Source organism: Rhinolophus sinicus, chromosome X, assembly GCF_036562045.2.
Source record: "Rhinolophus sinicus isolate RSC01 chromosome X, ASM3656204v1, whole genome shotgun sequence".
NCBI classification, from domain to species: Eukaryota; Metazoa; Chordata; class Mammalia; order Chiroptera; family Rhinolophidae; genus Rhinolophus; species Rhinolophus sinicus.
In genome coordinates this window covers 10,119,401-10,132,712 of record NC_133768.1, presented here as the reverse complement: position 1 = coordinate 10,132,712, position 13,312 = coordinate 10,119,401, and the positions used below count along the sequence as shown (strand labels likewise).

The 13,312-nt window shown below is 40.4% G+C and overlaps 1 long non-coding RNA gene across 6 annotated transcripts in view; it reads right to left on the bottom strand.

Annotated features, from left to right (window-relative positions):
- The window catches only part of LOC109454989 (glutamine synthetase), a 96,503-nt gene that overhangs the window by 33,549 nt on the left and 49,642 nt on the right, over positions 1–13,312 (bottom strand). For 3 of the 6 annotated variants that reach the window (XR_012493337.1, XR_012493338.1, XR_012493333.1), the window contains one exon: positions 5,898–9,742. This is a non-coding gene — a long non-coding RNA (glutamine synthetase). The other 3 variants (XR_012493334.1, XR_012493335.1, XR_012493336.1) reach the window with 3 other exon arrangements.

Sequence of the window (13,312 nt, the reverse complement as noted above, 5' to 3'; positions counted from 1 at the left end):
TTTTCCGAAGTAGTGCTGACTCAGGTGGAAATGATTTTGGCCTCGCCTTATCTAGGTAAAGAAGGAGCACCATTTCCATACAATGTACAAACTGAAGATAGCATGCTCTTTTGACTTTAAAAGATTTATTTCTATAGAGTTCAGTTCTTGGATTCACAGAATTTGTGTATCTGCTCAGTTTTCTAACCCCCATCTTCTAATACTGAAATTCTCTCACTCTTGGACATGTACCTAGTGGAGTGCTATTAAATGTTTAATAACTGGCTCTCCAGAAAAAACAACTAAATAAACAAACCTGATTGGTAGCATTTACCAATTACCGTGGTATAAATACACCATGGCTAATTTCAAGCCACCAACATGATACGAAGGCTATGTTGTGAAAAGATGTGCTTGACTGGCTTTCTTTTTTTTTTTTTTTGACTGGCTTTCATGAGTGGGTAGGATCTGGCTCCATCACACCACTGGGTGTGGCCAAAAGACCACATGGCAGGAATAAGAGGACTTGGGACAGTTCTCACCCATAAAATGTGCACCAAACAACAGCTCACACTGCCTCATGGGGATATCTAGTTACATTCAAATGGAAATAACAAAAGAAAAACTGTAAAGAACTTGGAAAATATAAAAATTTATAGGAATATAAGGCATTACCATCTTTAGAGAGCCAAAAGTGGCTCAATACCCAGAAGTTTTTTAAAAATGACTTGGATTGCATTAGTTAGTTTTAAAAAATGTGTTTTGTTATTTTCTGGTCATAAAAGATTCAAATTGTATGGAAAGAGCCAGCAGTCCATTTGGCCATAAGTTCAGAACAATGAACTCATCAGTGTTATTTTTATATGCGCTGTAGCTTGGCCTGCAACCACTGGTCACAAGAAAGAATGAGTGTGTTCTGGGCAGCATTTCTGCCTTAAACAGCTCCAAGGCAACGCTTACAAGGCAATGCAAACCTCCCACTGCAAACCTCCTCTCAGGCCTTTGCATGATTTGCATAATTTTAACTAATTAATGCTTAACTTGGTTTTGTAAACAATAGCAAGCAAACAAAGAATCCCCTCTTAATAGACACATTCTCCCTAGAATTATCTTTTTACAAGGCCGCTGTCCGACAGAAATATAGTGTGAGCCATACACGTAATTTAAAAATTTTAACAGCCATATTAAAAGAAGTAAAAAGAAACAGGTAAAATTAATTCTAACAATATATTTATATGAACCCCAAATATCCAGATTATCATATCAACATGTAATCAATATAAAGCATATTAATGAGAGGCTTTACATTCTTTTCTGGGTTTTTGGGGTTTTTTTTGGTAGTGAGTCTTCTAATCAAACCACTGTTTTACACTGGATTTCCCGCAGCATATCTCAATTCTGACTCTCACATTTTAAGTGCTCGGTAGCCGCATGTAGCTAACCGCTACCATTGTGGACAGCTTGTGTGCTATAACATCAGCGAGTGGAGAATCTTTTGATTGCAAGAAACCCACTGTTCATAGAAACTCTTTGATTCTAACTTCAGGGGCTTTTGTTATGGGAACTTTACTGAGGGTGAGGCAAACTCCATCTCTCAAGTCTCGAACTTTTCCTTTTCCGTTATCCATCATTTGGTTATCAGGGCAACCTAGTGTGTAGGATGACCAACCATTCGGATTTGCCCAGGACTGAGAGGTTTCCCAGTGTGGAACTTTCAGTGACGAAACAGGGAAAGACACAGGCAAGCCAGGATGAACTGGTCACTAAATTTGGAGGAAACGGTTAAATGCTGCTGGAAGAGCCTGTGTGTTGCTTCCATTCTGAACTCAACGGTAGCTGTAAACCTAAAGGCCTCTCAGCAGTATCTCTGAAAGCTACTTTGGATTTCACATTCTATCAACTTGGAATTCTGGGAATTGTCCTTGGAGCCTGGCCAGTGGGCTTTGCTATATTCTTAAATGTTTTGAAGGTCTCTGGCCTCCTGACTGTCCTGCCTCCCTGAATCAGGTTAAATTGTCCCCTTGCATACAATGACCTTCCAGGTTCCCTCTAACTAGGGAACCAGGTTCTGTGTTTGCAGCTCCTTATAATAGTCATGGAAACTGGGAGAACCCTGTCTGTTGTATCACCCTGGGTGCTGATTTCTCTGCCTACCTGTCTTGGGCTGAGTCTCAACCTCTCTTAAAAAGTCAATTTGAACGTATGCCCCAATCTTTACAATGCCATATAATAGTCTACCCAGCCTTTTTTGAGAGAGTTTACAGCCACTGTCTTAAATTTTTTTTTTCAAATTGAAACAGAGATAACATTTTATTCTATCAACATGGCAAAAGCGTTTTTAAAATAATGTTCACTGCTGTCAAGTGTGTGATGAAATGAGTAGTCTTATCTACTGCTACCATAAGTCCAAATTGGTTCAAACTTTCCAAACAGTGATTTGTTAATACATACAAAAATCCCAAAATTGTTGTGACCCTTCACCTATGTTTTCATTTCTGGGTATTTATTCTGAGAAAATAATCGAAATGCAAACAAAAATGTTAATCTCTCCAATCATTGTAATGCTGTAAATTGGAAATAACCTAATTGTTAAACATAGGGAATTGGCTAAATACATACTTAATTGGGTTTTTACTTTATAAAGGCATTCAACAACTATTGAATATCTTAACCTCAAGATTATGTAAACTTTCCACGTCTCCATTTCCTTAGTCTCAGTTTCCATATTGGTAAATGGGGCTAATAAATATAACCTGTCTCCTCGGGTTACTCTGAGGATTAAATATATGTTTTAGTGTCTAGAACAATGTAAATTGCTTTAAACAGGCATTGCAGATAGTAAGTGCTCAATTCATGTTGACTATTATTAGATTTTTATGTCTTTCTTGAAGTCGGCGTGCACATCCGCTACTATCTCAATATCCACACCCCAGCCCCCACTCCCACTCTGCAGTGTTTCATATACTGCCCTAAGCAGAGCAAACACTTACCGAACATCCATTGGTTGGCTGAGTTCAGCAATCCCACTTCTCCTGGCTCTGGTCTGGATTTCGTAGCCCGTCTCTGAAGCCTCCTAATTATGGTCAACGCAGTGCCTCTCTCTTTGGAACAGGACTGACTGCTTCTGGTCCTGGTTTCCCGCCTGTCTGACATCCTGCCCTAAAATATGACATCATCAGATGGTGCCGTCTCGGACCCTCATCCTGAGCACCATCTCAACTTGTTTTCCCATGACTGTCTTTGCAAAGTAGTTAGGTTCTGGCTTTTCCAAATTTCAGCCCAGCCAGAAAAGAAGGCTTCAGTGTGGGACCTAAAGCAATGTAGTGTCAGGATTGGTTGCCTTTCCCTGCCAGTCTCTGGCCACTTTTTTGTTTCCAGGAGAATCTGCCTTCCGCAATGGAGACAGAGAATGCCAGAGACTCATCATCCCAGTTTCCCCTGCGTCTAGTTCGTGTGACCCAGTCCTGGACAATCGGACAAGAAGGGATGTCTTAGGAGGGATTCTGGGACTAATTTCCTCTTCCATTTCCCATAATAGTTGCTACTTGAAATTAGGGCAATCTTTGAAAGACCATGATGAAGAACAAGGAGAACCACAAAAAAGATGGAATTGGGTGGAAAACAAAGAATGAGTGTTATGAGTCACTGCTGCTTTGATGTCATTTAACTGCTGAGTTAACTACGTTTGGAACCTCCTGCCACCAGATCTCTAATTTTGTGAGATTTATTAGTAAACCCCTGTTGTCTAAGTCACTTTTACTTAGATACTTAGTTTCTGCCCCTGAAAATATCCTACCTGACATGAATGAGTATTTTGATGGCACAAGAAAGAATTAGTCCTTAATTAGGCATAATTTCATGTTCTCTTTTCAAGGCTCCTGCTGCCAAAAGCCAACAGTAATCTGTCACTTCTAGAATTTCTCTGGCACTTCCTCAGAGGCAGTGTAGTTTGAGGGCTATGAGCAGAAATCCAGAGGTCAGACGTGGGTGAGTGTGACCTTTGGAAAGTTGTCTGTGTTCGATTTTCTTCATCTGTGAACGATGGAGGATGATAATTGACCTGCCTTATAGGGTTTTGTGTTAAATGAATCTGTACACAAAAAGCACTTCAAACAGGCCTGGTACACAGTAACCATGCAGGTGAGACTGCTTTGCTACTTTACCATTCATTTTATATGCCTTTGTGCTGTCTCTGAGATATAGATTTTGGGGGCAGATTGTGTGAGAGGGGAAGTCCCTGTGAGGAGAGCTTCCAGAGGTAGCAGCATGGGGCCACCACCCAGAAGAGAAAGAGGGCAAGGGAAATCCCAGGAAGAGGGGAATTGGGGAGAGGGCTCATGTGTCTAGGTGACAGCAGCAAAGTGGGGAGTCTCTGGGTCAGAGACCTCCAATGGGCGCATGTTGGGGACTTTTATATACCCAGGGTTTATCTTACCTATGGCTAGCAAATTCTGGGGGCCGTTTCACTGGGTATGCAAAGCATGTAGGCTCTAAATGCTCATATGCTCATTTGGGCTATCTTTAAAGCAATTGGTTGTGTAAAAATTTTCATTTGGCGCTGGTGGGCTTTGAGCTAACAGTCCTAGCCTGCTGCGAAGAAGTAAACAGCGTGTGAAAAGTTCAACATGTAATAACTATATAATGATATATGCAGGAGCCACCGTTCACCCATTTATACATTAACAATAATATATAATAACAATATGTAACATGTCAACTCTTATGTAAGAGTGAGGGAGAAGCAAGAACATATATTTGTATTTGTCAGTATTTTCATAAAGAAACATTGGACAGGAGTGAGACGGGGCTGGAGGATGGGACAGACCAACCCACGAATGCACGTAAGACTTCTCAATATATACTCTTTTATACCATTTTGATTTTTGAATTGTGTGAAGGTATTACTTACTTTAAAAAATAAGTAAAATTAAAGCAAACAAAGGTTTGTCCAAAGTTCTCAAGTGTCATGGAGGCAGGTGGTTAATGCAATTGGAGGGATGGAGAGATTATGGTTTTAGTGCAAGTCCACCATTCACATATTTATTATTTACTGTTCATCTTGTTCCAAAACTTTTGTTCCGGCTCACAGCAGGCACATAATAGATATTTTTTATCAATTAATAAATAAGCAATGCAGAATTTGAGAGGCTAATGTTCAAGTTCAAATACAGTTTCTGAGGGCATGTTATGAATTGTGAGTTGTTATTTAAAGAAAAAAATTTTTTATATGTATCTTTATATCCCCTAAAGAGTTTAACAAAAGTACCCTGTCCTTAGCAGGCCCTCAATTATTTATTGAACAAACAAATGAATGATTTAATTGAAAATAATTTCAAGAATGTGTCTGCTCTGATGGTACTTTTTCACTTAGAGGGCTTACTTTAAAGTAAGCTTCATTTTTAAAAACCACCTTTCTTGGGCCAGCCCAGTGGCTCAGGTGGTTAGAGCTCCATGCTCCTGACTCAGAAGGCCGCCGGTTCGGTTGGTTGGAGCATGGTCTCTCAACCACAAGGTTGCCAGTTGAATTCCTCGAGTCCCACAAGAGATGGTGGGCAGCAGCTCCTGCAACTAAAGATTGAACACGGCACCTTGAGCTGAGCTGCCGCTGAGCTCCCAGATGGCTCAGTTGGTTGGAGCGCATCCTCTGAACCACAAGATTGCCAGTCCGCAAGGGATGGTGGGCTGCGCCCCCTGCAACTAGCAACGACAACTGGACCTGGAGCTGAGCTGCGCACTCCAACCCTAAGATTGAAAGGACAACAACTTGAAGCTGAACAGCACCCTCCACAACTAAGATCGAAAGGACAACAACTTGACTTGGAAAAAAGGCCTGGAAGTACATACTGTTCCCCAATAAAGTCCTGTTCCCCTTCCCCAATAAAATATTTAAAACAACAACAACAACAAAAGACCCCACCTTTCTTTCCAATTATTAGTTTATTCAACAAATCATGCTCAACACTCACTATATACATGACTGAAGAGCCACCAAGCACATGATTAAAACTCAATATCTTATCACACATCAGACTTCCATTTCATTTACGGCCTATGGCCTATATAGGCACGTTGGAGCAGTCAGGTAATAACCAAAATCTATATAGAATGTATTCTATTCTTATGAATAGTGCTTGCCCAAATGCAATCCTGAAGTTTCCTTACCAAGTACAAAAGACATTCATTTCAAGGAGAATATATATATATATATATATATATATATATATATATATGTACATATATAATAAAGAATGTTCCCAAATCAATAAAACAAACAAAAAAAAACAATTTAAAGATGGACAAAATTTTGAACCGGCACCTTACAAAATAGGATATCCAAAAGGCTGATGAGCATGTGAAAATTTCAATGTATAACTATATAATGATGTGTAACTAATACATAGAATATCTATATAATTATATTCATTAAATATTATATATAATTACATATATCATATAACTAATAATTAATTATTAGGGAAACGTGAATTAAAACCCAATGAGATACCACTACACACATGAGAATTGGTAAAATGAAAAAGTCTGACAATATCAAATGTCAGTCAGGTTGTGGACCAAGTGGAACTCATACACTGCTGGTGGGACTGTAACAATTCGGCAGTTTCTAATGAAATTACCCCTTGACTAGTTATTTTATTCCTGGATATTAGCCAAAAGAAATGAAAACAAATGTCTACAAAAAGATTCGTGTATGAATGCAACCAAGGCCCAGTGCCAATGTCCCTCCTTTTTCTGGGCTCTGTGAGCACCTGTTTCACGCCACTATCACCAATACTCTTACTTGCTTGGGTGTCTGTTTCCCAGCTGGATTATGAATTTGCCTAAAGCACAAAATCAAAATGTGATCTATGTTAGAGACTGCAACTACCAGGCATTTAAAAAAAAAATTCCCCAGAGCTCAGCTTATGGTCTTGTTAACCTAAAAATAAAAAGCCAAAGTGAGAGGCAATAAGCATTTATTTGAGATGCAAAGAATTGCAATTCTGGGAAGCACTGATTTGGGCAGAAACCCAAATAGTGTTCCAATTATGAGGGGAAGGCAAAGGGTTTTTATGAGAAAGAGAAGGGAAATAATTATGTGAATAGAAGGAAAGAATTTCTATTGGTGCTAATAAGCAAAATTATTCTTTAGCTATGGATGGTGGTGCTAATTCTAAAGAATGTCCTTAATTTTAGGTCCTTGTAGTCTGCTTTCCTATTAGCTTTACAAACAGTTGTTTGGTTAGGTCCAAACAACTGGTTTGGTACCATGTTTGTTTGGCCCAGTCCAAAGGCTATTTTATCCAGTTCAAACATTTCAAAGCTTTGAGGAGTGCAAGGCAGTTCCTCTGGGATGGCGGCTGTAACTCCATTTTGGAATGGCTCCGGTTATATAATTTTTCACAACCTGATGCACAGTAGACACTCAGTAAATGCTGAATTAATGAATTGCCTCGATTTCAAACCAGTCATTGATAAAGAGAGCCAGTGCCATATTTTTATATTCTGTAACGTTGCATGTAGCTGCCCCTGTAAGCTAGTCTGTACAGGAAGGAAGCATTTAAATTAAACTGTGTAAGCCTAACTACCCATGTGCCAGAGACAGAAACCAGACCTTGAAAGTGACTAATGTTGTCTGATTTAGTACAGAGTGACCTAAATGTCAAAAAGACCTGGTGCATTTTTCCCTTTTATATTTGGTATGTAAAACGAAGCAGAATCAGTAGTTCTTACAAGCAACTGTTCTTAGCAGGCTGCAAAAAGTTTGATGGAAACCCCAGAATGATTAGATTTGTGGTGCCTGGATATCAACTCCAAGAAAACTTACTAGTGAACATACAATGCTCTTATTCTCCAGGATCGTCTATTTGCTTCTAGGAAGAGTGGGTGGGAGGGATGGCAAAAGGTAGAGTAAGAAATAGAAAGAAAAAACTGGGGAACACCGCAAGAATATCATTCCTTGAAGGTCTCTGAGCCCCATCTCGTAATTATTTTGTTGCATCCTCCCAGTGAATACAGAATTTCTGAAACAATGCTAGAGTACAGTTGGGGAAGCTCAGTACGGCTTGAATTGAGAATAACTCTTTGTTCTAAAAAGACTCTACAGTGTACCAAGAACAAGGCAACATTTGGGCACCAACAACTCCGTGATACCTCCCAGAAATAGATGACCATCCTAAAAAAAATTTCTATTTCTAATTTCAAGGGTACTTTCATAATGGAAGGCATGTAAATAGCTAACCTTGGAGTATTTAAAACTCAAGTATAATGCCTATGACATATTCTTATTTTAGCAATCATTTTAAATACCAAAGAGTCTTTCTACCAAGGCCAATTTTTCTTTTTCCATAATAAATAGCATTGGCTTGTCACATCATGCTTTATTTCGCATCCATCTGAAATAAAATTAAACACAGAATGATTTTCTAGTCATTGCTTTGATATACAATTTTTGCATTTAATACTGAATGTGGGTAAAAAACTCTAATGCCAATTTCTTTAAGAAACATCATGCTGAAATATTTACTAATATCGATTTGCTAGAGCAAGTATTTGGATTGGCATTCTACGTATTTCACTATTTTGAATTTTTAAATACAAACACAGACCTTTCCCCTTTGAGAGTTTCCAAGTAATAGCTATAAATTAGTTTGAATCATTTTAATAAACACAAATGTTGTTCTTCAATTTGTAAGACAAAGAAAATTTACTTTTGTATTGTTGTTGTAAGTTCCAAAAGAACATATCACTTCCTGCAGTTTTAGAAATTTGGGGCTCGGAATCTGATTCTCAGCTTCTGGTTCCAGGGTATGTGGCAGGGCTCCCTCTTGTTGATTCTCAGAGATGCTGGGAGGAGAGGCAGAGCCACTGGGTTCTGTGTCCCCTGCGTCTATCTTCCCTCAGACGGGCAAAATCCACAGGCGGGTGAGTGAGTGTTAGATTACAGGCTCTTCTGAAACTTTGAACACTTTCAGAGTGCTCCTCTGTGTGGTGTGAGAACAATCACGCTCAGATCACTTTCATAAAAGCGCAGAATGACAGTATTGTCTACTTGAAAGTTGCTAGGACAGTAGATCTTATGCGTTCTCAAAACACATACACGTAACTATGTGAGGTGATGGATGTGTTAATTAACCTGATTGTGGTCATCACTGCACAATGTACATTTATACAAGGTGTGATAGTTGACTTAGCAAACTTGTTGCAACGATGCTGCTAACCTTTTTTGATATCAGAAGGATTATTCATTATGAATTTGTACCAGCTGGATAAACAGTTAACCAAGTTTACTATGTTGAAGTGCTGAAAAGGCTGCGTGAAAAAGTTAGACGACCTGAACTTTTCGCCAACAATTCATGGCTCTTGCATCACGACAATGCCCCAGCTCACACAGCACTGTCTGTGAGGGAGTTTTTAGCCAGTAAACAAGTAACTGTATTGGAACACCCTCCCTACTCACCTGGTCTGGCCCCCAATGACTTCTTTCTTTACCTGAAGATAAAGGAAATATTGAAAGGAAGACATTTGGATGACATTCAGGACATCAAGGGTAATACGACGACAGCTCTGAGGACCATTCCAGAAAAAGAGTTCCAAAATTGCTTTGAAGGGTGGACTAGGCACTGGCGTTGGTGCATAGCTTCCCAAGGGGAGTACTTCGAAGGTGACCATAGTGATATTCAGCAATGAGGTGTGTAGCACTTTTTCTAGGATGAGTTCGCTAATGTAATTGTCCAACTGCGTATTACATCATTGCATTGTATACCTTTGGGGGAAAAAATCACATTGTGCAACCTAAATATATTTATATTTGTATTTGTCAATCATACTTCAATAAAGCTGGAAAAAAATGACAGAATTAAAGTTCCAAGCACAGTTGGCATACACAGATTTGGGAATAAATACAACTGGTTTGAGGGAAGCTTACAAAATCAACTGGGGAGAGAAACAGCTCGGGGACAGAGCGGCCCATTCCTTGTAAGGATTCAGTGTGTGCTGCCAGTGCACAGAAGGGAATGGAGGGTGCTTTATCTCTGGACGTGGTTAGGCAAAGTGTCTTTCCAGAGCTTCTGAGGCATTCAGAGCAGGGCAGGCTTTGGGGCAAATTGTGAAGTAATTTGCTCAGATGATCTTGTGGGATTTTCTCTCCACTCACACAGTCCTGGTTCTCAGGTTCCCTTAGCCTCCCAGGGCCTTCCACTAAGTCGCTGCACCCTGGACAGCCCTCCTTTCCCTGATGCTTTTAGACCCCGTCCCAGTGGACAGGATTTTAGGACCTGAGGGCAGAGAACTTTTAAAAATAATGAAATAATGTAAGTGAAGAAGTATGAGCATCTAGAATGGGTTTCCTTGAAATGTACTGGCACTTAATTGCTCGTCGTTTGTTATTCACTAAATAGACAGCCAAGTCCTTCTGTGAGGAAGTTACAGCGGGAGAAAATGAAACAGTCCTTGCCTCTGGAAGTGTCCATTCTACGCAAATTTAAGATGCACGTGTGATATTGAATTCACCTTTAGGAGGAAGAACAGATCAAGAAACACAAATTAGGACGCATACAAGAAGGAAAGTGGCCATTTCTAACACCCTTTGCTACCAACCAGCTCCTGATTGGTAGCAAATTTCTAGGATTATTGAAGTTTTCTTCTCAGGCTATCCTGTCATACCTTCAAGGTCAAGGAGAACCAAAAAATGTCCCAGTTTCTTCTTCAAGGATTGGGACTTTGTATGTTGGGCCCCAAGGACCTAGCTGAACAGCAAGTGACCATCTATATGTTTATATGTATTCTCACTGTATGTGCTTACTTCTTTTAATTCTGCCTCCTTGGCTAGAATATTACTTTGTGCCATAGTTATGTTTTCTTTTTTTCTATTTAGAGGACACACAGTTTCAGATCTGTGTCCCTACTGGGTATGTATTAAATTCTAATTTACTTAGGTAATGTTATGACAGAGTCATTATGGTCAAATGAGCAAGTTCTTGGTTGGTAGCTTTTGTTCCCACCTTCCTATATACACAATACATCTACTCCAACGTGTGCTAAGTTTCCAGGTATTGTATAATGGCCCTCAAGAACAACAGAAAGTTCTCTAACTGGCGAACTTTGTCCTAAGTGATTCCTGACCCCTGGCACCTGTCAAAACAGTCCCAGAGACCATCCCTCGCCCTCTGTGTCCACTTCTTAAGCCTTCCCAACAGGAATCCAGTACTGTCTTTTAACAGGCTGATGAGAAGGAAATAGGAAATTGGGTAGCCAAAGATGATTCTTAATCATGTTCTAAAAATAATGCATTGTTCAGACTGTGTTTGAAGTTTGGCCTTTAAATGCATACACAACCCTTGTCGGCTCACTGTCTCTTGTGACGAGTAAGGTGCTTTATGCCCAAGGACACACGGCGCGGGGTGCAGATTCACTGCCACCACTTTCAGTCAGAATGGACTCGGGGGCCCATCCTGAATTTAAGAGTAGCGTTGCTCTAGGTGGTTCACATGGGAACCTGTCTCAGCGGAACTGACCTCCCCAATTGCCTCTTCCCACAGTCTTGTCAGTATCCTATTTAATACGCTGTGCTTGCTGTCAGGCAGAGGCTCTCTGGGAGTAGGTGGGGCTAGGGGCTGGGGTCCAGTACCTTCTCCCTAGGGCTCCTCCTATCTTCTCTACCATGCTTTTAAAATGCACAATTAATTTTTCTTTCCATTTCTTTTATTATACAAAGGTAGCAAGTTTAGGTCCAGTCTAGGAAGACTCTTTTGTAGACCAGATTTTTATTTCCGCTCTCCGCAGGTAGAAGGGGAAAAATAAGAGGAGAAAACAGATTCCAGCCTTAGCATGTACTTTTGCGCTCAAAGATGGGGTTGGAAACACTGGTACTTGGAGGTGATACTCAATTTAAAATTACAAAGCATGGATACACCTAGATTCCTAGGACAGAGAGGGTCGAGAACTGTTCTCCCAGCCTAGTAGATTCTGGTGTGGTTACTGACCCAAGGTCTGTGGAAAGGCAAACAATCTAACTAAAACAATCTGTCTACTTACGGACCCCAGGGGTAACAGAAAGAGAGCATACACACCTGGCCTTTGGAACATCTGCTTGGCCACCCACGTGCTTGTGGGTGTTGGCAAGCTCTGTCCTCAGCCCCTGTGTAGAGAGGGCCACCTCCTTCAGGGCCCAGAACCATTCAAGCAGGGAAGAATCCCGGAGGCAAGAGCAGCCTGGGTGATCCCTTCATACTAGTGACCCCTCCTGGGCTAGAGGATAAAGGGACAACAAACTCTGTCCCCAGGTATCTGATATTTTCCATCTTGTTGCAACAAAAGTAAGGTGCCATCTGGGCAAAGGAATATTCCTAGATCTGGCAAGTCCTAAAACAGTAGCATGGGGATGAAGAGTTCATACGAAGTAGAAAGTCATTGCCAAGGTAAGTGGTTGTGCGGGACCCTGAGCCCATCACGCACACGTTGACCCTGTAACGCAGTCTCCATACAAGGAGATCGGACACCACTTTCCCACGGAGTGGGTGCGGCTGTCACGAACAGAAAGCCAGTGGGAGCAGAGACAGTTGATTTATGTAATGACTTCCATGTCCCACCAAAAATTCCATTATCTAGAAAATAATCACCTGCTTCCGAAGAGCAGCTCTGCAGAGCACAGAGCACAGTACAATATCATTTATTTGTAACTTTTCCAGGATCCTCAATTTGTCATCCAAATATACCACAGAAACATGAGACCTCTAAGGCAGCCAGGAATAAAAAATGTTAAGTAGAAGAAAAAAAAAAAGCAAACTTAAAAGAGAGATTATGAATTATTTTCTAAAAAAATGATATGTGCAGCACCAATTCTTCTGATTCATCAATAGCAATTTAACCGGATACTCATGTTTTAAAAGCACAGTCATCATCTCGAATATCTTCCTTGTTTTCATTTTTTTAAAACTCAGTTATCATCTCAGATATCTTCTTCACTTTCTGGAACAGATTTGTGAAACAAAAGCCAAAACGTCCTAATGAAACATGGCCACAAACACTGGTATGATAAAAATACCAAGATCACTCGAAAGAATTTCTACAGCCCTCGTGGTAGCAAGCACTTTCGAGATGGATGAGCTTTGTGCTTGTTTATATTGCTGCACGGAAGCAATTGTCTGGCATCTTGGGAGTCTGAAGATGGCTCTGAGCAATTCAATTATTTTTGACAGAACTACTTGAGGCAACTTGACACGGTTGGTTGAGGAGGAGTCCTTTGAATTATTGAATTGTTTGTGTCCCTGCACACAGAATTGCTCACATGAACCAGTTTACCATGGCGATGCTGAATAAACCACGGCTAATAAAG